We start from the raw sequence: 23,526 nt of genomic DNA on the forward strand, positions 1-23,526 counted from the left end.
AAGGGGGAAGGTGAGTTGGGGTGCTGCATAAAAGCAGAGTTTGAAATTAGCACAGATACCGTTCCATAAGCCAAATATGTAATAGACAAGAGCTACCCCTTGCTCAACGAAATGGATTCAACAATGAGGTATCACCTCACACCTGGTAGAATAGGCATCATTGAAAATCTACAAACAAAAAATGCTGGAAAGGGTGTGGAGAAAAGGAACCCTCTTCCACTATTGTTGGGAATATAAATTGATACAGTCATTATGGAGAACAATATGGAATTTCTTAAGAAACTAACAATAGAATTACCATATGATACAGCAATCCCAGTACTGGACATATACCCAGACAAAACCATAAATCAAAAAGAGTCATTCACCGCAATGTTCATTGCATCACTATTTACAATATCGAGGTAATGGAAGCAACCTAAATGCCCACAGACAGACGAATGCATAAAGCTGTGGTACATATATAAAATGGAATATTACTAAGCCATGAAAAGGAATGAAATTGGGTCATTTGTAGAGACGTCGATGGATCTAGAGACTGTCATACAGAGTGAAGTAAGTCAGAAAGAGAAAAACAAATCTTGTATATTCATGCATATATGTGGAACCTAGAAAAACTGTACAGATTAACCATTTTGCAAGGCATAAATAGAGCAACAGATGTAGACAACAAACGTATGGACAACAAGGGGGGAAAGCTGTTGGGGGGGTGGTGGTGGGAGGAGTTGAGAGACTGGGATTGGCATGTATACATTTATATGTATAAAATAGATAACCAATAAGAACCTGCTGTATAAAAATATAAAATAAAATTCAAAATTAAAAAGAAGTAAAATTTAAAAAATAAAACAGAAAAAACAATTATTCCCTGCACATACATGTATTTATATGAATAAATTATTTCCATGCTTATATCTGTAAATACAAAAAAGAGGAATAAAATCTACCTTGAACCAAAAACGAAAAAGAGAAAAAAAACACAGAACCCACCAGTTACACAGAGGAAAACCGTATCAGGGCACTTGCTCCAGTTGTAAACAATTCTGAAGTTGGTCAGTGGTGGGGAATCGTCTCCCATTCAGCCAGCAGCCCCCACGCAACAAGCGTCCTCATTGCAAAGCTGGGGCACCGTGCCGAGGCATCTGTGAGTAAACGTGAGCTGAGCCCCAGGCCAGTTGCTGCTGAACTATTCCCACCCGTCCCAGGTAAAACACCTGAATATATACAAGGACTTGAAAGCCTAGAGGAAGGGCCATAGAGCCACACGAGTGACAGCATGCCGGCCGACTTGGTGCCTGCAGGCCAGCCAGGATGGTCCTGGCCCTGGGTGCTCTTCTGGAAGATTTCCATTTCCCTGCCTGAGATACCCGTCCTGTCCCTGCCCCCACTGCTTTTTTCCTTCCTCACCTCTGCCCAGGGAGAAATTCCAGCAGCAGGTATGGGTGACACATCCTCTTCTTTAGCAGGTGGCAGCCTGGCAACTGCTGCAGAAAGTCCAGCAGAGCCCCACTCACACTGGGCCACCCACAAAGCCGTGGCCTCTCACTCCCTCCCACCAGCCCAGCCCCGAGACTGCTGACAGGGCAGAGAAAATGGCGTCAGGCACGGCTGCAGGGGCTCTTGCTGCCTGGAGTGGTATTTATATTGATCTCAACCCAGGCACACCTGGGGAGGGCTGGCCGGCACGGTAAGGCTGCCCAGGTCAGCCAATCATCACCCCTCAGGGGCTCACAGTTGCAGAAAATGGAACTTGCTGAACCGGCCAGGTCCAAGGAACAGGTGTGGGCTCCTGAGAGTCAGGATAGACAAGGGGCTGCAGCTTTGGCTTGTTTTCTAATCATTTTATCTGGCCCATGAGTGGGAGACAACTTCAAGAAAACCCTCTCCTAATGAGAGGAACCCAGGAGTCAGGCAGAGGAGGGGTGGGTGGTGGTTGGAGACAGAGGCCTGGTGCCCCGGGTGCAGTGGAAGTCTCTGGAAGACCAGGTGGAGGGAGGCCTCACGGAGTGATGCCCAGGGTCACAGACCTGTCGCAGCTGCTGTTTGTTAGTTCAAGTCCTGCTCTGAGGTGCTCTGTGTCAGCTCTGAGCGACACGTGAGCTGGGGGTGCTCTGCAATGAGGGCTATGTGCACGGTTCCTGTGTGCCCAGCCCTGCCACGGTACCTGCAAGGGTAGCTCTGTATCCTGGGAGGGGCCTGACCACGAGAGCCCCGTGGGCTGGGGTGGGGGTGGGGTACCTGCCCAGGTGAGCTCCATATTCTGGGATTGGTCTGACCACGAGAGCCCCATGGGCTGCTGGGGACCTGGTAAAAGATGTCAGGACAGTCAGTGAAGCCACCGAGGATATACCTCCAGTTGCTCCTAATTCCTACACCCTGCTGGTCATTCTACCAACCACCAGGACATGGTATTCTGTATTAGTCTTCAATGATGCCTTCTTTTGTATTCCATTAGTCCCAGAGTCACAAGAAATTTTGGCTTGTGAGTGGCAGGACTCAACATACAACTAAAACAATACTTCCGGGCCGTCTGGCCCCAAGGGTGCAAAAATTCCCACACCATCTTTGGGGAAAGCTTAGCTAAAGACCTAAAAGTTCTACCTCTGGAAAAGGAAACCCTCCTTCAATATGCAGATGACATTCTGATCACCATCCCTACTAAGGAGGCCTCTGAACTACCAAGCCAATAAAGGATAGAAGTTGTCCAAGAAAAAGCTCAAATATCACAGACTGCGGTGACCTGCCTGGGCTTCATTCTCACAGAAGGTCAGAGAAGCCCATCCCAGGAAAGGGAAGAAACCATTTTCAGCCTTACCCCTTTCTAAAACTAGAAGACAGCTTAGGGGTTCCTGGGGAGGCCAGGGTTTGCTGCTTCTGGATCCCTAACTACAGTCTACTAGCTGGGCCTCTATATGAAACACTGAAAGGAAAAGATGATGATCCTTTTGAATAGAATCCAGAAGTGGCCTTTCAAGAATGGAAAGAGCAGTCAATTCAGACCCTTGCCCTGGAACTCCCTAATTTAGCTAAACCCTTTGACCTTTCCATTCCCGGTGAAAGGTGAATCGCCATTGGAGAATTAGTGCAAAAACTGGGACCGCTTGAAATGGAACAATGCAAGAATGCCATCCAGGTAGGATAAACTACGGTCACTAAGGGGCTTGGCCCACTGCCACATCTGGCCAAGATACTGGCGGTATCTAAAAACCTGGAAATCAGCAGCCCAAAAGGCCACCTCCCTCCTAAGGGAAAAGGACCCCACGTGGTGATCCTAACCACCAACCATGCCCTGAAGTTGCAGGGTTCGCTCCGTGGGCACACCGACCTCGAGTGAGGAGGCCCTCCAACTCCAACATCCAGAGAGATAACCGGGGGCAACAGGGCACCATGACGACTCGTGTGAACATCACTTGACCTGGAGTTTCTCTCATAAAACAACAAGAGTGTGTCCCAAAAGAGTAGACTACTGCTTGCAGGACTTACTGCACCCAGAGGGGAGCTAATAATCTTGGCGGGGGAACAGTATACCACACTGTCACCATAGAAAAGCCTACAGACACCGTGATGATGGTGGCCAATAAGACCGGCTGGACTCCTGTTTACTTCAAAAGGCTGTTGACTCAGTAGCCATCATGGTCCTTGGTCACCACTGACCCTGGACTGTCTGGGAGTTGAGCGGGCAGGGCTCTGACACCCGGTGCTGTTTGTACGTTAATTCAGGGGCCTAACTGAAGAAAGCGCAGACTACTGGTCAGAGCATCTAGGCTGGCAGAGACGGTCAGCCTAAGGTGGCCGAACAAATGTGGGGCGGGGTGAAACCGGCCCCCACAGCGTCTCTGCACATCTCTTTCCTGGACCCTTAAAGGTCATTAGAATCTATAACACTTCCAATGCTGGTGCTCAGGTGGACGAGCAGGGAGGCAGGGGTCCTGGGGACAATCAACGTCACCGGGAGGCTGCTGGGGAGAAGCTCTGACCCTCGCCCCAGGGTATGAGGGCTCCCAACTCAGCACTCAGCAGTTACAGAAGAAGGGTCTGCACCCTCAGCACTCCAAGAATGAGGAACGGGACAAAAGGCAGAGGAGGGGTTTGTCCCCAGCAAAGCCCATTAAAAATCCCTGGGAGATAAAAATAGAATCTGGGCAATAAAGTCAAGTCTAACCTTTTTTATCCTTTGTGCTTTGTCTAATTTCACGTGCTCCTAGGGTCCCGCATGCAGAGGTTCCACACCCGGCACTTCAGACCAGATTTCCTAGTGCAGAATGGCTGGGTCGACACCTCAGCTCCTGGGGCCCAGTGCAGACTCCACGATATAGAGCCTGAGCTACAGCCAACCCGGCCCTCGAGAGCTCCGCCGCCTCCCTCCCTCCCACTGACTCTGACAGGATCTCTACACAGCAGCCCAGCCCACAGCCCACAGCCCACAGCCCACGGGGTAGTGCATGCTCTCACCTCTCCATTCTCTGATCAAAATATAAAGTTTCCTTTGCTTGTGAACCAAACTCAGTCTCGATCTGTTGGCCCCAATGACACTGGGCAGGGGGACACTTGTTGGGGTCCACTCTGGAGGATCAGTAACAGAAATTGAGACTATTGTAACCTCAATGAACAGATGTGTGAGCCAAACTGTAGTTAACATAGAACAGTGTATAAGGCTCGGGTAAAATAAGATGTTTTTCACACTTCCATTTGATATTTCCATCACTTTTTATAAGCAAGTTCAGTGAAAAGGTTTGTCTTATTTGTCAGGTCAATATTAGAGAAACGAAGTGATTTCTTTCCAAGGATGTACAGCTAATAATCTTGGTTAAACCTTCAATCTTGTTTTAAATGCTTTTCCATTGAAAATGATACCTCTCTTTCAGCTCCCCCATTTCTGAGAAGTATAAAATCTTATAATTTATTATTACCAAAGGGGAAAGGTGGGAGGAGGGATCAATTAACAGTTTGGAATGAACACATACCCACTGCTATGTATAAAATAGATCATCAACAAGGAACTACTGTATAGCACAGGGAACTACACTCAACATTTTGCAATAACCTATAAGGGGAAATAATCTGAAAAAGAATAGATATTTTTATTGACATCATCTATCAATGACAGTTAAAGTGTAGCCTAAGGGAAGCTGGTGGTGAGTGCTTCTGACCCTGAAGACTTCAATCATCTAAAGTTTGGACTCTGCCTGCTTCCCAAGGCCCTTAATGAACATATGTGTAGCCGTAGCTTAAAAAATTCCCCAGTTTGGGTTTCGGGGAGACACTGATTTTGAAAAAGCCCTGGTGTTCTCCTTACACGAATGGGACTCTTCCTACTGCTAAAACATGTCTGTCACACCCAGAGGATGGTATACCGTCTGATCGGGAAGAGTTTGGAAAAGGCATCTCATCTCCTCATCTCCTGGTGCTCGGGTTCACCCCTCCAGCGTCTTTACTAACAGTCTCCCCACTTGGAGATGTCAGCACTGTCAACATCCTGTTGCGTACAGTTTGGAATTTGTCCAGAGGATGAAGCGGAAGGATGAGGAACAATGAGAGACAAGTCCTAGGTGTTCAGACAGGCACATGTCACTCTAATTTCCAATCAGGAAGACGAATTGACCAAAGGCTAGGGTTGCCCATGGAAACAGTATAGGGCTTGAGGAAATCCCGCTGCTTTGTGGCCAGTTCCCATAAACACGAGTTGAACAATGGAACTCAGGGGCAGTAAAATTCACAAAACTGCAGAGTTGAAAATATCCATCACTGAAAAATGTCTTGAGGAAAGTCAGAGAAAAGGACTTGTAAGCAAGGGAGAATGGCAGGAAAGGGATTTGAGGAGGTAGAAAGGACTCGCCATTAAGCACAAGAAAAGGAGCTGAACATTGCCAACATTGCAGTTGGCCAAAAAGGGAGTATGCGTTCTTTTCTGTATATATTCAAGAAAAGGGCATACACTTTTTTAGCCAACCAAACAGGTGGGCACTGGAAGTCAATACTACAAAAGATATCACTTCGCATCAGTCAGAAGAGCCATCCTCATAAAGCGTAAACAACAGAAATGCAGGACAGGGCAACGAGAAGAGGGAGCCCTGTGAGACTTATAGTGGAAATGTATATTGCCAACGGCCATTCTGGAGAAGTGTATTGTGTTTACTAAAGCATCTAAAAAATGAGCTACAGAGCATAGGGCACTTGCACTCATGGGCGTATATCTTGGGAAAAACAAAAATCGAGAGGACACAGGCACCCCAATGTTTACCCCCTCTCTGTTTAAAAGATCCTCGACTAGGATATAACTTAAATGTCTCTGGAGGGAAAAAATGGATAGAGATGTGGTACTTAGGTAGAGTGGAATATTATTCAGCCTGGAAATCAATGAAATATGGCCAGTTGTAACAACTCCGGAGGAGTTACGTATGATCATTCTAAGTGACAGAATTCAAAAAGAAAAAGACACATATCATAAGATATCACTTAAAGGTGGAATCCAAAATGGCTACACATGAAATAAATTACAAAACAAAAACATAGTCAAATATGTAGAAAACACGCATAAGGCTGCTAAACGGGAAAGGTGGGGAGGGGTGAGGCATCATCCAGGAGGTTGAAATTAGCAAAGATACCATTCCAAATACCAAACTGATAATCAACAAGGCCTACACGGTAGCTAAAAGAACTGCACTCAGCACACTCAAGTCACCGGAAAAGAATATATACGACTGGTAAGAATCTGAAAAAGAATTTATTGATGTCTCTCTGTACGTGAATCAAGTGGATGTACAGCAGCAAGAAACAGAGCTTTGAAAATCAGCTGTAACCAATATAGTAATAAATTGAAAAAAATAAACGACAGAGAGACAGAGAAAACCTCTTACAACTTTTCCTCAGGGACGGTGATGCAACATGGATTGAACACATCTAGACCCACAGCAGGATGAGACATAAGGCTGGAAACTGTTTGCGCTAAGAGAAATGTGAGGTTGGGTGAGGAAATGCACACCCTTTAAAGTAATACTACCTGGTACCCATTCAATGGGTCCCAAATCTGCAGGTTCAAGGGATCTTCCTACAGCTAAAACATGCATGGAAAACCCAGAGGACTGTACACCATGTGATCGGGAGATGTGTCTAAAATGCACCTCATTTATCCTCTCCTGGTGCTCCTGTTCACCATTCCAGCCACGCTACTTAGAATCTCCCCACTTGGAGAATCAGCACATTTAAACTTCTGTTTCACACATTTTGCAAATTGTGAGGAGGATGAACGGGAAGAGGGGGAACCAATGAGAGAAGAGTTGTAGGGGTTTGGACGGGCACATATCACTCTAATTTCCCATTAAGAGTAAGAATTAAAGGAAGGCTCAGCCTGCCTCGCCGGAGCCAAAATAGGGCCTGAAGCAATCCTGCGGGTTTGAGGCCAGCTCACAAAAGAGCAACTTAAAAAATGGAGCTCAGGGTCACTGCAATTCACAAACCTGCAGAGTTATAAATGAAAACTAACGTCCAAAAATATGTTGAGGTAAGGCAAAGAAGAGGATCTGAATGCAAGACAGAATTGCAAGAAACAGATTTCAAGAGATAGATTGGACTCGTCTTTAACGCACATGAAAAGCGGCAGAATTTCGACAATGATGCAGTTGGCCCAAAAGGGCGTATGCGTTTTTTCCTGATTATATCCAGGAAAAAACGCATACGCACTTTATGGGCAATGAAGCAAGCAAGCAATGCAAATGTGCACAACAAAGAAGTCTCACTTCCCACCGGTCAAAAGGGCCATCCTAAAAAATTGTAAAAACCAGAAATGCAGGACAGGCCATGGAGAACAGGGAGCCTTTATACGCTGATGGGCAGTGTGTGAACTGCCGAGAGCCACTCTGGAGAAGTGTATGGTGGTTCCTAAATCATCTAAAAAACAGAGCTACAGAGCATAGGACACTTCCAATCATGGGAGTATATCTAGGGAAGTCTAAAAATCAACAAGACACAAGCACACCACAGTTTAGGGCTACTCTGTTTACAAGAACCTCAACTTCAGTACACCTTAAATATCCCAGGAAAGAGAACAATGGATAAAGATGTGGTACTTATGTACAATGGAATATCTCTTCACCATGAAATCAATGTAATAAGGCTAGTAGAAGGATAAAGAGTGGATTTAGGTCCGATAATACTACTTGAAATAAGTCAAACAGAAAAAGAAACATATCATAAGATATCACTTATAGAGGGAGGGTAAATATGGCTGCACAAGAAATGAATTACAGAACAGAACAGTGTCTCACATTTAGAAAACACACTTATGTCAGCTTAAGGGGAAAGGAGAGGTGGGGTGATGCATAAAACCAGAGTTTGAAATTAGCACAGATACCGTTCAATAAACCAAATAGGTATTAGACAAGATCTACACCTTGCTCAATGAACAGGCCTCAACACACCCTATACACCGCAGAGAAATATATCTGAGGAATAAGAATCTTAAAACGCATGTATTGATATATCTCCATAAGGGAATCAAGTGTGTGCAGAGCGGCACAAACACAGCAGTGAAAAGGAGCTAAACCCCATTATAGAAATAAATTTTAAAAACAAAACGCTGAAACAATGAAAGAGAAAAATTCTTACAAAATTCGCTCAGGGGCTGTGATGCAACCTGGATTGACCACATATAAACCCACAGCTGGATAAGACATAAGGCTGGACACTTGGGGCTGACAGGATTGGTGAGCTTTGGTGAGCAACTGCCGAAAGTTTAATGCAATACTTCATGCTACTCAGTCCAAGGGTCCCAACACTCCAGGTTGAAGGGAATCTTCCTACAGCTAAACCATGCTTGGGAAACCCAGCGACTGGTATACCATATGATCGGGAAAGGTTTCTAAAACGCACCTCATTTTTCCTCTCCTGGGGCTCCGGATCGACATTCCAGCCGCTTTACTAACAACATCCCCACATGGAGTCAATGCTTTAAGTTCTGGTATCGCACAGTCTGCAGTTAGTGCAGAGGATGAATGGGAATAGGGGGAACCAGTGAGAAACTAGCTGTAGCGGTTTCAATGGGCACATGTCACTCTAATATCACATCAGTAAGAAGAATTAACCAAAGGAACAGCAAGGTGCCCCAGAAGAAAAATAGGGCTTCAAGGAATCCTGTGGTTATGGGGCAAGACCACAAAAATAAGAGCTAAAAAATGGAGCTAAGGGCCACTGCAATTCAAAAACCTGCAGAGTTATAAAGGCCAACTATTTTTAAAAAATATATTGAGGTAAGGCTATGAAGAGGCATTGAAAGCAAGGCAGAATTGCAGGAAACCGATTTCAGGAGGTAGACTGGAATTGCATTGAAAGCATATGAAGAGAGTCAGAAACTCGACAATGATGCACTTGGCCAAAAAGGGCGTATGCGTTTTTTCCTGAATATATTCAGGAAAAAACGCATACGCCCTTTTTGGCCAACCAAGCAAGCTTGCAAAGGAAATCTGCACTACAATGAAATCTCACTTCCACCCGGTCAAAAGGGCCATCTGAAAAAAGTGTAAAATCCATACAGGCACGAAAGGCCATGGAGAACTGGGAGCCTTCTTATGCTGATGGGCGGGATGTAAATTGCCAACAGCCACTCTGGAGAAGTGTATGGTGTTTCCTGAAACATCTAAAAAACAAAGCAACAGATCCTAGGGCACTTCCACTTATGGTCCTATAGCTTAGGGAAATTAAAATCAAAAAGACACAGCCACCCCAAAGTTTGGGACGGCTCTGTTTACAAGAACCTCGTTTACGGTACAAGTTCAATATCGCAGAAAGTGAAAAATGGATAAAGAAGTTGTGGTACTTAAGTACAATGCAATATCACTCAGCAATGAAATCTATGTCATCAGGCCCGTAGCAGCATAATGAGTGGATTCAGGTATGATGATTCGAACTGAAATAAGTCACACAGAAAAGAAACATCATAAGGTATCACTAATACACAGAATGTGAACTTGGCTACACATGAACTGAATTACAAAACAGAACAGTGTCTCAAGTTTAGAAAACCAACTTACGCTTGCTTAACGGGGAAGGTGAGTTGGGGTGCTGCATAAAACCAGAGATTGAAATGAGCACAGATAAAGTTCCTTAAGCCAAATATGGAATAGACAAGAGCTACTCCTTGCTCAACGAAATGGACTCAACACCCCATATTAAACACCTAAGAATGTACCTGACTAGTAAGTATCTTAAAACCTATGGATTGCTATGTCTCCGAAAGAGAATCAAGCATGTGTACAGGGGCATAAACGCAGCAGTGATAGGATTGGAGAGGTTCGGTGAGCAAATGAAGACCCTTTGAAGTCATATTGCATGGTACCCATTCCACGGGTCTCAACTCTCCAGGTTTAAGGTATTCTTCCTTCAGCTAAAACATGCATGTGGAACCCCGAGTATGATCAACCGTGTGAACGGGAGACGTGTTCAAATATGTCTCAGTTTTCCTCCCCTGGTACTCGGGTGCAACATTCCAGACGCTTTACTAACACTCTCCCGACTTGGACAGTCAGTGCCTTTAACCTCCTGTTTGGCCCAGTTTGCAATTTCTGCGGAAGATGAACAGGAATAGGGAGAACCAATGAGAGACTAGCTGGAGGTGTCTGGACGGGCAAATTTAACTCTCATTTCCCACTAGGAAGAGGAATTAACCAAAGGCTCAGCGTGCCGTGGCAGAAACAGATTAGGGCCTGAAGCCATCCTGCGGTGTTGCAGCCAGCTCACAAGAAAGCGAGTTGAAGAAAGGAGTTCAGGGGCTCTGTAATTCACAAACCTGCAGAGTTATAAATGACAGCTATCGTCCAAAAATAGACTGAAGTAAGGCTGCCAAGAGGACTTGAAAGCGGGGCAGAATTGCAGGATACCGATTTCAGGAGGTAGACTGGAATTGCATTGAAAGCGTAGGAAAAGAGGCAGAACGTCCACAATGATGCACTTTGCCAAAAGGGCATATGCGTTTTTTCCTGAATATATTCAGGAAAAAACGCATACGCCCTTTTTGGCCAACCAAGCAAGCTTGCAAAGGAAATCTGCACTACAATGAAGTCTCACTTCCCCCCAGTCAAAAGGGCCATCAGAATAAAGTGTAAAATCCAGAAAGGCAGGACAGGCCATGGAGAACTGGGAGCCTTGTTATGCTGATGGGCGGGATGTAAATTGCCAACAGACACTCAGGAGAAGTGTATGGTGTTTCCTGAAACATCTAAAAAACAAAGCAACAGAGCCTAGGGCACTTCCACTTATGGTCCTATAGCTTAGGGAAATTAATGTCAAAAAGACACAGCAACCCCAAAATTTGGGACGGCTCTTTTTACAGGAATCTCTTCTATGGCACAAGTTAAATATCCCAGAGAGCAAATAATGGATAAAGAAGTTGCGGTACTTCTGTACAACAGAATACCACTCAGCAATGAAATCTATGTCACCAGGCCTGTACCAGCATAATGAGTGCATTGAGGCACGATGATTCTAAGTGAAATAAGTCACACAGAAAAAGAAACATCATAAGGTATCACTAATACACGGAATGTGAACTTGGCTACACATGAACTGAATTACAAAACAGAACAGGGTCTCAAGTTTAGAAAACCAACTTATGCCTGCTTAAGGGGGAAGGTGAGTTGGGGTGCTGCATAAAAGCAGAGTTTGAAATTAGCACAGATACCGTTCCATAAGCCAAATATGTAATAGACAAGAGCTACCCCTTGCTCAACGAAATGGATTCAACAATGAGGTATCACCTCACACCTGGTAGAATAGGCATCATTGAAAATCTACAAACAAAAAATGCTGGAAAGGGTGTGGAGAAAAGGAACCCTCTTCCACTATTGTTGGGAATATAAATTGATACAGTCATTATGGAGAACAATATGGAATTTCTTAAGAAACTAACAATAGAATTACCATATGATACAGCAATCCCAGTACTGGACATATACCCAGACAAAACCATAAATCAAAAAGAGTCATTCACCGCAATGTTCATTGCATCACTATTTACAATATCGAGGTAATGGAAGCAACCTAAATGCCCACAGACAGACGAATGCATAAAGCTGTGGTACATATATAAAATGGAATATTACTAAGCCATGAAAAGGAATGAAATTGGGTCATTTGTAGAGACGTCGATGGATCTAGAGACTGTCATACAGAGTGAAGTAAGTCAGAAAGAGAAAAACAAATCTTGTATATTCATGCATATATGTGGAACCTAGAAAAACTGTACAGATTAACCGTTTTGCAAGGCATAAATAGAGCAACAGATGTAGACAACAAACGTATGGACAACAAGGGGGGAAAGCTGTTGGGGGGGTGGTGGTGGGAGGAGTTGAGAGACTGGGATTGGCATGTATACATTTATATGTATAAAATAGATAACCAATAAGAACCTGCTGTATAAAAATATAAAATAAAATTCAAAATTAAAAAGAAGTAAAATTTAAAAAATAAAACAGAAAAAACAATTATTCCCTGCACATACATGTATTTATATGAATAAATTATTTCCATGCTTATATCTGTAAATACAAAAAAGAGGAATAAAACCTACCTTGAACCAAAAACGAAAAAGAGAAAAAAAACACAGAACCCACCAGTTACACAGAGGAAAACCGTATCAGGGCACTTGCTCCAGTTGTAAACAATTCTGAAGTTGGTCAGTGGTGGGGAATCGTCTCCCATTCAGCCAGCAGCCCCCACGCAACAAGCGTCCTCATTGCAAAGCTGGGGCACCGTGCCGAGGCATCTGTGAGTAAACGTGAGCTGAGCCCCAGGCCAGTTGCTGCTGAACTATTCCCACCCGTCCCAGGTAAAACACCTGAATATATACAAGGACTTGAAAGCCTAGAGGAAGGGCCATAGAGCCACACGAGTGACAGCATGCCGGCCGACTTGGTGCCTGCAGGCCAGCCAGGATGGTCCTGGCCCTGGGTGCTCTTCTGGAAGATTTCCATTTCCCTGCCTGAGATACCCGTCCTGTCCCTGCCCCCACTGCTTTTTTCCTTCCTCACCTCTGCCCAGGGAGAAATTCCAGCAGCAGGTATGGGTGACACATCCTCTTCTTTAGCAGGTGGCAGCCTGGCAACTGCTGCAGAAAGTCCAGCAGAGCCCCACTCACACTGGGCCACCCACAAAGCCGTGGCCTCTCACTCCCTCCCACCAGCCCAGCCCCGAGACTGCTGACAGGGCAGAGAAAATGGCGTCAGGCACGGCTGCAGGGGCTCTTGCTGCCTGGAGTGGTATTTATATTGATCTCAACCCAGGCACACCTGGGGAGGGCTGGCCGGCACGGTAAGGCTGCCCAGGTCAGCCAATCATCACCCCTCAGGGGCTCACAGTTGCAGAAAATGGAACTTGCTGAACCGGCCAGGTCCAAGGAACAGGTGTGGGCTCCTGAGAGTCAGGATAGACAAGGGGCTGCAGCTTTGGCTTGTTTTCTAATCATTTTATCTGGCCCATGAGTGGGAGACAACTTCAAGAAAACCCTCTCCTAATGAGAGGAACCCAGGAGTCAGGCAGAGGAGGGGTGGGTGGTGGTTGGAGACAGAGGCCTGGTGCCCCGGGTGCAGTGGAAGTCTCTGGAAGACCAGGTGGAGGGAGGCCTCACGGAGTGATGCCCAGGGTCACAGACCTGTCGCAGCTGCTGTTTGTTAGTTCAAGTCCTGCTCTGAGGTGCTCTGTGTCAGCTCTGAGCGACACGTGAGCTGGGGGTGCTCTGCAATGAGGGCTATGTGCACGGTTCCTGTGTGCCCAGCCCTGCCACGGTACCTGCAAGGGTAGCTCTGTATCCTGGGAGGGGCCTGACCACGAGAGCCCCGTGGGCTGGGGTGGGGGTGGGGTACCTGCCCAGGTGAGCTCCATATTCTGGGATTGGTCTGACCACGAGAGCCCCATGGGCTGCTGGGGACCTGGTAAAAGATGTCAGGACAGTCAGTGAAGCCACCGAGGATATACCTCCAGTTGCTCCTAATTCCTACACCCTGCTGGTCATTCTACCAACCACCAGGACATGGTATTCTGTATTAGTCTTCAATGATGCCTTCTTTTGTATTCCATTAGTCCCAGAGTCACAAGAAATTTTGGCTTGTGAGTGGCAGGACTCAACATACAACTAAAACAATACTTCCGGGCCGTCTGGCCCCAAGGGTGCAAAAATTCCCACACCATCTTTGGGGAAAGCTTAGCTAAAGACCTAAAAGTTCTACCTCTGGAAAAGGAAACCCTCCTTCAATATGCAGATGACATTCTGATCACCATCCCTACTAAGGAGGCCTCTGAACTACCAAGCCAATAAAGGATAGAAGTTGTCCAAGAAAAAGCTCAAATATCACAGACTGCGGTGACCTGCCTGGGCTTCATTCTCACAGAAGGTCAGAGAAGCCCATCCCAGGAAAGGGAAGAAACCATTTTCAGCCTTACCCCTTTCTAAAACTAGAAGACAGCTTAGGGGTTCCTGGGGAGGCCAGGGTTTGCTGCTTCTGGATCCCTAACTACAGTCTACTAGCTGGGCCTCTATATGAAACACTGAAAGGAAAAGATGATGATCCTTTTGAATAGAATCCAGAAGTGGCCTTTCAAGAATGGAAAGAGCAGTCAATTCAGACCCTTGCCCTGGAACTCCCTAATTTAGCTAAACCCTTTGACCTTTCCATTCCCGGTGAAAGGTGAATCGCCATTGGAGAATTAGTGCAAAAACTGGGACCGCTTGAAATGGAACAATGCAAGAATGCCATCCAGGTAGGATAAACTACGGTCACTAAGGGGCTTGGCCCACTGCCACATCTGGCCAAGATACTGGCGGTATCTAAAAACCTGGAAATCAGCAGCCCAAAAGGCCACCTCCCTCCTAAGGGAAAAGGACCCCACGTGGTGATCCTAACCACCAACCATGCCCTGAAGTTGCAGGGTTCGCTCCGTGGGCACACCGACCTCGAGTGAGGAGGCCCTCCAACTCCAACATCCAGAGAGATAACCGGGGGCAACAGGGCACCATGACGACTCGTGTGAACATCACTTGACCTGGAGTTTCTCTCATAAAACAACAAGAGTGTGTCCCAAAAGAGTAGACTACTGCTTGCAGGACTTACTGCACCCAGAGGGGAGCTAATAATCTTGGCGGGGGAACAGTATACCACACTGTCACCATAGAAAAGCCTACAGACACCGTGATGATGGTGGCCAATAAGACCGGCTGGACTCCTGTTTACTTCAAAAGGCTGTTGACTCAGTAGCCATCATGGTCCTTGGTCACCACTGACCCTGGACTGTCTGGGAGTTGAGCGGGCAGGGCTCTGACACCTGGTGCTGTTTGTACGTTAATTCAGGGGCCTAACTGAAGAAAGCGCAGACTACTGGTCAGAGCATCTAGGCTGGCAGAGACGGTCAGCCTAAGGTGGCCGAACAAATGTGGGGCGGGGTGAAACCGGCCCCCACAGCGTCTCTGCACATCTCTTTCCTGGACCCTTAAAGGTCATTAGAATCTATAACACTTCCAATGCTGGTGCTCAGGTGGACGAGCAGGGAGGCAGGGGTCCTGGGGACAATCAACGTCACCGGGAGGCTGCTGGGGAGAAGCTCTGACCCTCGCCCCAGGGTATGAGGGCTCCCAACTCAGCACTCAGCAGTTACAGAAGAAGGGTCTGCACCCTCAGCACTCCAAGAATGAGGAACGGGACAAAAGGCAGAGGAGGGGTTTGTCCCCAGCAAAGCCCATTAAAAATCCCTGGGAGATAAAAATAGAATCTGGGCAATAAAGTCAAGTCTAACCTTTTTTATCCTTTGTGCTTTGTCTAATTTCACGTGCTCCTAGGGTCCCGCATGCAGAGGTTCCACACCCGGCACTTCAGACCAGATTTCCTAGTGCAGAATGGCTGGGTCGACACCTCAGCTCCTGGGGCCCAGTGCAGACTCCACGATATAGAGCCTGAGCTACAGCCAACCCGGCCCTCGAGAGCTCCGCCGCCTCCCTCCCTCCCACTGACTCTGACAGGATCTCTACACAGCAGCCCAGCCCACAGCCCACAGCCCACAGCCCACGGGGTAGTGCATGCTCTCACCTCTCCATTCTCTGATCAAAATATAAAGTTTCCTTTGCTTGTGAACCAAACTCAGTCTCGATCTGTTGGCCCCAATGACACTGGGCAGGGGGACACTTGTTGGGGTCCACTCTGGAGGATCAGTAACAGAAATTGAGACTATTGTAACCTCAATGAACAGATGTGTGAGCCAAACTGTAGTTAACATAGAACAGTGTATAAGGCTCGGGTAAAATAAGATGTTTTTCACACTTCCATTTGATATTTCCATCACTTTTTATAAGCAAGTTCAGTGAAAAGGTTTGTCTTATTTGTCAGGTCAATATTAGAGAAACGAAGTGATTTCTTTCCAAGGATGTACAGCTAATAATCTTGGTTAAACCTTCAATCTTGTTTTAAATGCTTTTCCATTGAAAATGATACCTCTCTTTCAGCTCCCCCATTTCTGAGAAGTATAAAATCTTATAATTTATTATTACCAAAGGGGAAAGGTGGGAGGAGGGATCAATTAACAGTTTGGAATGAACACATACACACTGCTATGTATAAAATAGATCATCAACAAGGAACTACTGTATAGCACAGGGAACTACACTCAACATTTTGCAATAACCTATAAGGGGAAATAATCTGAAAAAGAATAGATATTTTTATTGACATCATCTATCAATGACAGTTAAAGTGTAGCCTAAGGGAAGCTGGTGGTGAGTGCTTCTGACCCTGAAGACTTCAATCATCTAAAGTTTGGACTCTGCCTGCTTCCCAAGGCCCTTAATGAACATATGTGTAGCCGTAGCTTAAAAAATTCCCCAGTTTGGGTTTCGGGGAGACACTGATTTTGAAAAAGCCCTGGTGTTCTCCTTACATGAATGGGACTCTTCCTACTGCTAAAACATGTCTGTCACACCCAGAGGATGGTATACCGTCTGATCGGGAAGAGTTTGGAAAAGGCATCTCATCTCCTCATCTCCTGGTGCTCGGGTTCACCCCTCCAGCGTCTTTACTAACAGTCTCCCCACTTGGAGATGTCAGCACTGTCAACATCCTGTTGCGTACAGTTTGGAATTTGTCCAGAGGATGAAGCAGAAGGATGAGGAACAATGAGAGACAAGTCCTAGGTGTTCAGACAGGCACATGTCACTCTAATTTCCAATCAGGAAGACGAATTGACCAAAGGCTAGGGTTGCCCATGGAAACAGTATAGGGCTTGAGGAAATCCCGCTGCTTTGTGGCCAGTTCCCATAAACACGAGTTGAACAATGGAACTCAGGGGCAGTAAAATTCACAAAACTGCAGAGTTGAAAATATCCATCACTGAAAAATGTCTTGAGGAAAGTCAGAGAAAAGGACTTGTAAGCAAGGGAGAATGGCAGGAAAGGGATTTGAGGAGGTAGAAAGGACTCGCCATTAAGCACAAGAAAAGGAGCTGAACATTGCCAACATTGCCAACATTGCAGTTGGCCAAAAAGGGTGTATGCGTTCTTTTCTGTATATATTCAAGAAAAGGGCATACACTTTTTTAGCCAACCAAACAGGTGGGCACTGGAAGTCAATACTACAAAAGATATCACTTCGCATCAGTCAGAAGAGCCATCCTCATAAAGCGTAAACAACAGAAATGCAGGACAGGGCAACGAGAAGAGGGAGCCCTGTGAGACTTATAGTGGAAATGTATATTGCCAACGGCCATTCTGGAGAAGTGTATTGTGTTTACTAAAGCATCTAAAAAATGAGCTACAGAGCATAGGGCACTTGCACTCATGGGCGTATATCTTGGGAAAAACAAAAATCGAGAGGACACAGGCACCCCAATGTTTACCCCCTCTCTGTTTAAAAGATCCTCGACTAGGATATAACTTAAATGTCTCTGGAGGGAAAAAATGGATAGAGATGTGGTACTTAGGTAGAGTGGAATATTATTCAGCCTGGAAATCAATGAAATATGGCCAGTTGTAACAACTCCGGAGGAGTTACGTATGATCATTCTAAGTGACAGAATTCAAAAAGAAAAAGACACATATCATAAGATATCACTTAAAGGTGGAATCCAAAATGGCTACACATGAAATAAATTACAAAACAAAAACATAGTCAAATATGTAGAAAACACGCATAAGGCTGCTAAACGGGAAAGGTGGGGAGGGGTGAGGCATCATCCAGGAGGTTGAAATTAGCAAAGATACCATTCCAAATACCAAACTGATAATCAACAAGGCCTACACGGTAGCTAAAAGAACTGCACTCAGCACACTCAAGTCACCGGAAAAGAATATATACGACTGGTAAGAATCTGAAAAAGAATTTATTGATGTCTCTCTGTACGTGAATCAAGTGGATGTACAGCAGCAAGAAACAGAGCTTTGAAAATCAGCTGTAACCAATATAGTAATAAATTGAAAAAAATAAACGACAGAGAGACAGAGAAAACCTCTTACAACTTTTCCTCAGGGACGGTGATGCAACATGGATTGAACACATCTAGACCCACAGCAGGATGAGACATAAGGCTGGAAACTGTTTGCGCTAAGAGAAATGTGAGGTTGGGTGAGGAAATGCACACCCTTTAAAGTAATACTACCTGGTACCCATTCAATGGGTCCCAAATCTGCAGGTTCAAGGGATCTTCCTACAGCTAAAACATGCATGGAAAACCCAGAGGACTGTACACCATGTGATCGGGAGATGTGTCTAAAATGCACCTCATTTATCCTCTCCTGGTGCTCCTGTTCACCATTCCAGCCACGCTACTTAGAATCTCCCCACTTGGAGAATCAGCACATTTAAACTTCTGTTTCACACATTTTGCAAATTGTGAGGAGGATGAACGGGAAGAGGGGGAACCAATGAGAGAAGAGTTGTAGGGGTTTGGACGGGCACATATCACTCTAATTTCCCATTAAGAGTAAGAATTAAAGAAAGGCTCAGCCTGCCTCGCCGGAGCCAAAATAGGGCCTGAAGCAATCCTGCGGGTTTGAGGCCAGCTCACAAAAGAGCAACTTAAAAAATGGAGCTCAGGGTCACTGCAATTCACAAACCTGCAGAGTTATAAATGAAAACTAACGTCCAAAAATATGTTGAGGTAAGGCAAAGAAGAGGATCTGAATGCAAGACAGAATTGCAAGAAACAGATTTCAAGAGATAGATTGGACTCGTCTTTAACGCACATGAAAAGCGGCAGAATTTCGACAATGATGCAGTTGGCCCAAAAGGGCGTATGCGTTTTTTCCTGATTATATCCAGGAAAAAACGCATACGCACTTTATGGGCAATGAAGCAAGCAAGCAATGCAAATGTGCACAACAAAGAAGTCTCACTTCCCACCGGTCAAAAGGGCCATCCTAAAAAATTGTAAAAACCAGAAATGCAGGACAGGCCATGGAGAACAGGGAGCCTTTATACGCTGATGGGCAGTGTGTGAACTGCCGAGAGCCACTCTGGAGAAGTGTATGGTGGTTCCTAAATCATCTAAAAAACAGAGCTACAGAGCATAGGACACTTCCAATCATGGGAGTATATCTAGGGAAGTCTAAAAATCAACAAGACACAAGCACACCACAGTTTAGGGCTACTCTGTTTACAAGAACCTCAACTTCAGTACACCTTAAATATCCCAGGAAAGAGAACAATGGATAAAGAAGATGTGGTACTTATGTACAATGGAATATCTCTTCACCATGAAATCAATGTAATAAGGCTAGTAGAAGGATAAAGAGTGGATTTAGGTCCGATAATACTACTTGAAATAAGTCAAACAGAAAAAGAAACATATCATAAGATATCACTTATAGAGGGAGGGTAAATATGGCTGCACAAGAAATGAATTACAGAACAGAACAGTGTCTCACATTTAGAAAACACACTTATGTCAGCTTAAGGGGAAAGGAGAGGTGGGGTGATGCATAAAACCAGAGTTTGAAATTAGCACAGATACCGTTCAATAAACCAAATAGGTATTAGACAAGATCTACACCTTGCTCAATGAACAGGCCTCAACACACCCTATACACCGCAGAGAAATATATCTGAGGAATAAGAATCTTAAAACGCATGTATTGATATATCTCCATAAGGGAATCAAGTGTGTGCAGAGCGGCACAAACACAGCAGTGAAAAGGAGCTAAACCCCATTATAGAAATAAATTTTAAAAACAAAACGCTGAAACAATGAAAGAGAAAAATTCTTACAAAATTCGCTCAGGGGCTGTGATGCAACCTGGATTGACCACATATAAACCCACAGCTGGATAAGACATAAGGCTGGACACTTGGGGCTGACAGGATTGGTGAGCTTTGGTGAGCAACTGCCGAAAGTTTAATGCAATACTTCATGCTACTCAGTCCAAGGGTCCCAACACTCCAGGTTGAAGGGAATCTTCCTACAGCTAAACCATGCTTGGGAAACCCAGCGACTGGTATACCATATGATTGGGAAAGGTTTCTAAAACGCACCTCATTTTTCCTCTCCTGGGGCTCCGGATCGACATTCCAGCCGCTTTACTAACAACATCCCCACATGGAGTCAATGCTTTAAGTTCTGGTATCGCACAGTCTGCAGTTAGTGCAGAGGATGAATGGGAATAGGGGGAACCAGTGAGAAACTAGCTGTAGCGGTTTCAATGGGCACATGTCACTCTAATATCACATCAGTAAGAAGAATTAACCAAAGGAACAGCAAGGTGCCCCAGAAGAAAAATAGGGCTTCAAGGAATCCTGTGGTTATGGGGCAAGACCACAAAAATAAGAGCTAAAAAATGGAGCTAAGGGCCACTGCAATTCAAAAACCTGCAGAGTTATAAAGGCCAACTATTTTTAAAAAATATATTGAGGTAAGGCTATGAAGAGGCATTGAAAGCAAGGCAGAATTGCAGGAAACCGATTTCAGGAGGTAGACTGGAGTTGCATTGAAAGCATATGAAGAGAGTCAGAAACTCGAAAATGATGCACTTGGCCAAAAAGGGCGTATGCGTTTTTTCCTGAATATATTCAGGAAAAAACGCATACGCACTTTTTGGCCAACCAAGCAAGCTTGCAAAGGAAATCTGCACTACAATGAAGTCTCACTTCCACCCGGTCAAAAGGGCCATCTGAAAAAAGTGTAAAATCCATACAGGCACGACAGGCCATGGAGAACAGGGAGCCTTCTTATGCTGATGGGCGGGATGTAAATTGCCAACAGCCACTCTGGAGAAGTGTATGGTGTTTCCTGAAACATCTAAAAAACAAAGCAACAGATCCTAGGGCACTTCCACTTATGGTCCTATAGCTTAGGGAAATTAAAATCAAAAAGACACAGCCACCCCAATGTTTGGGACGCCTCTGTTTACAAGAACCTCGTTTACAGTACAAGTTCAACATCGCAGAAAGTGAAAAATGGATAAAGAAGTTGTGGTATTTACTTACAAAGCAATATCACTCAGCAATGAAATCTGTGTCATCAGGCCCGTAGCAGCACAATGAGTGGATTCAGGTATGATGATTCTAACTGAAGTAAGTCACACAGAAAAAGAAACATCATAAGATATCAGTAATACACGGAATGGAAACTTGGCTACACAGGAACTGAATTACAGAACAGAACAGGGTCTCAAATTTAGAAAACCAACTTATGCTTGCTTAAGGGGAAAGGTGAGTTGGGGTGCTGCATAAAACCAGAGATTGAAATGAGCACAGATAAAGTTCCTTAAGCCAAATATGGAATAGACAAGAGCTACTCCTTGCTCAACGAAATGGACTCAACACCGCATATTAAACGGCTAAGAATGTACCTGACTAGTAAGTATCTTAAAACCTATGGAATGCTAAGTCTCCGAAAGAGAATCAAGCATGTGTACAGGGGCATAAACGCAGCAGTGATAGGATTGGAGAGGTTCGGTGAGCAAATGAAGACCCTTTGAAGTCATATTGCATGGTACCCATTCCACGGGTCTTAACTCTCCAGGTTTAAGGTATTCTTCCTTCAGCTAAAGCATGCATGTGGAACCCAAGTATGATCAACCATGTGAACGGGAGACGTGTTCAAATATGTCTCAGTTTTCCTCCCCTGGTACTCGGGTGCAACATTCCAGATGCTTTACTAACACTCTCCCCACTTGGAGAGTCAGCGCCTTTAACCTCCTGTTTGGCCCAGTTTGCAATTTCTGCGGAAGATGAACAGGAATAGCGAGAACCAATGAGAGGCTAGCTGGAGGTGTCTGGACGGGCAAATTTAACTCTCATTTCCCACCAGGAAGAGGAAATAACCAAAGGCTCAGCGTGCCGTGCCGGAAGCAGATTAGGGCCTGAAGCCATCCTGCGGTGTTGCGGCCAGCTCACAAGAAAGCGAGTTGAAGAAAGGAGCTCAGGGGCACTGTAATTCACAAACCTGCAGAGTTATAAATGACAGCTATCGTCCAAAAATATACTGAGGTAAGGCTGCCAAGAGGACTTGAAAGCGGGGCAGAATTGTAGGAAACCGATTTCAGGAGTTAGACTGGAATTTCATTGAAAGCATAGGAAAAGAGGCAGAACGTCCACAATGATGCACTTGGCCAAAAAGGGCGTATGCGTTTTTTCCTGAATATATTCAGGAAAAAACGCATATGCCCGTTTTTGCTAACCAAGCAAGCTTGCAAAGGAAATCTGCACTACAATGAAGTCTCACTTCCCCCCGGTCAAAAGGGCCATCTGAAAAAAGTGTAAAATCCAGAAAGGCAGGACAGGCCATGGAGAACTGGGAGCCTTGTTATGCTGATGGGCGGGATGTAAATTGCCAACAGACACTCGGGAGAAGTGTATGGTGTTTCCTGAAACATCTAAAAAACAAAGCAACAGAGCCTAGGGCACTTCCACGTATGGTCCTATAGCTTAGGGAAATTAAAATCAAAAAGACACAGCCACCCCAAAGTTTGGGACGCCTCTGTTTACAAGAACCTCGTTTACCGTACAAGTTCAATATCACAGAAAGTGAAAAATGGATAAAGAACTTGTGGTACTTACGTACAATGCAGTATCACTCAGCAATGAAATCTATGTCATCAGGCCCGTAGCAGCATAATGAGTGGATTCAGGTACGATGATTCTAACTGAAATAAGTCACACAGAAAAAGAAACATCATAAGATATCACTAATACACAGAATGTAAACTTGGCTACACAGGAACTGAATTCCAAAACAGAACAGAGTCTCATATTTAGAAAAGCAACTTATGCTTGCTTAAGGGGAAAGGTGAGTTGGGGTGCTGCATAAAACCAGAGATTGAAATGAGCACAGATAAAGTTCCTTAAGCCAAATATGGTATAGACAAGAGCTACTCCTTGCTCAACGAAATGGACTCAAAACCCCATATTAAATGCCTAAGAATGTACCTGACTAGTTAGTATCTTAAAACCTATGGATTGCTATGTCTCCAAAAGAGAATCAAGCGTGTGTACAGGGGCATAAACGCAGCAGTGATAGGATTGGAGTGGTTCGGTGAGCAAATGAAGACCCTTAGAAGTCATATTG

The 23,526-nt window shown here is 45.0% G+C and overlaps 1 long non-coding RNA gene across 1 annotated transcript in view; it reads right to left on the bottom strand.

Annotated features, from left to right (window-relative positions):
- LOC307181172 overlaps positions 1 to 23,526 on the bottom strand; it is a 210,802-nt gene that overhangs the window by 103,430 nt on the left and 83,846 nt on the right. The window contains exon 2 of the long non-coding RNA XR_013826064.1: positions 9,812 to 9,901. This is a non-coding gene — a long non-coding RNA (uncharacterized lncRNA). The remainder of the gene's footprint in view (positions 1 to 9,811; positions 9,902 to 23,526) is intronic.

Source organism: Stenella coeruleoalba (genome assembly GCF_951394435.1).
Source record: "Stenella coeruleoalba genome assembly, contig: scaffold_110, whole genome shotgun sequence".
NCBI classification, from domain to species: Eukaryota; Metazoa; Chordata; class Mammalia; order Artiodactyla; family Delphinidae; genus Stenella; species Stenella coeruleoalba.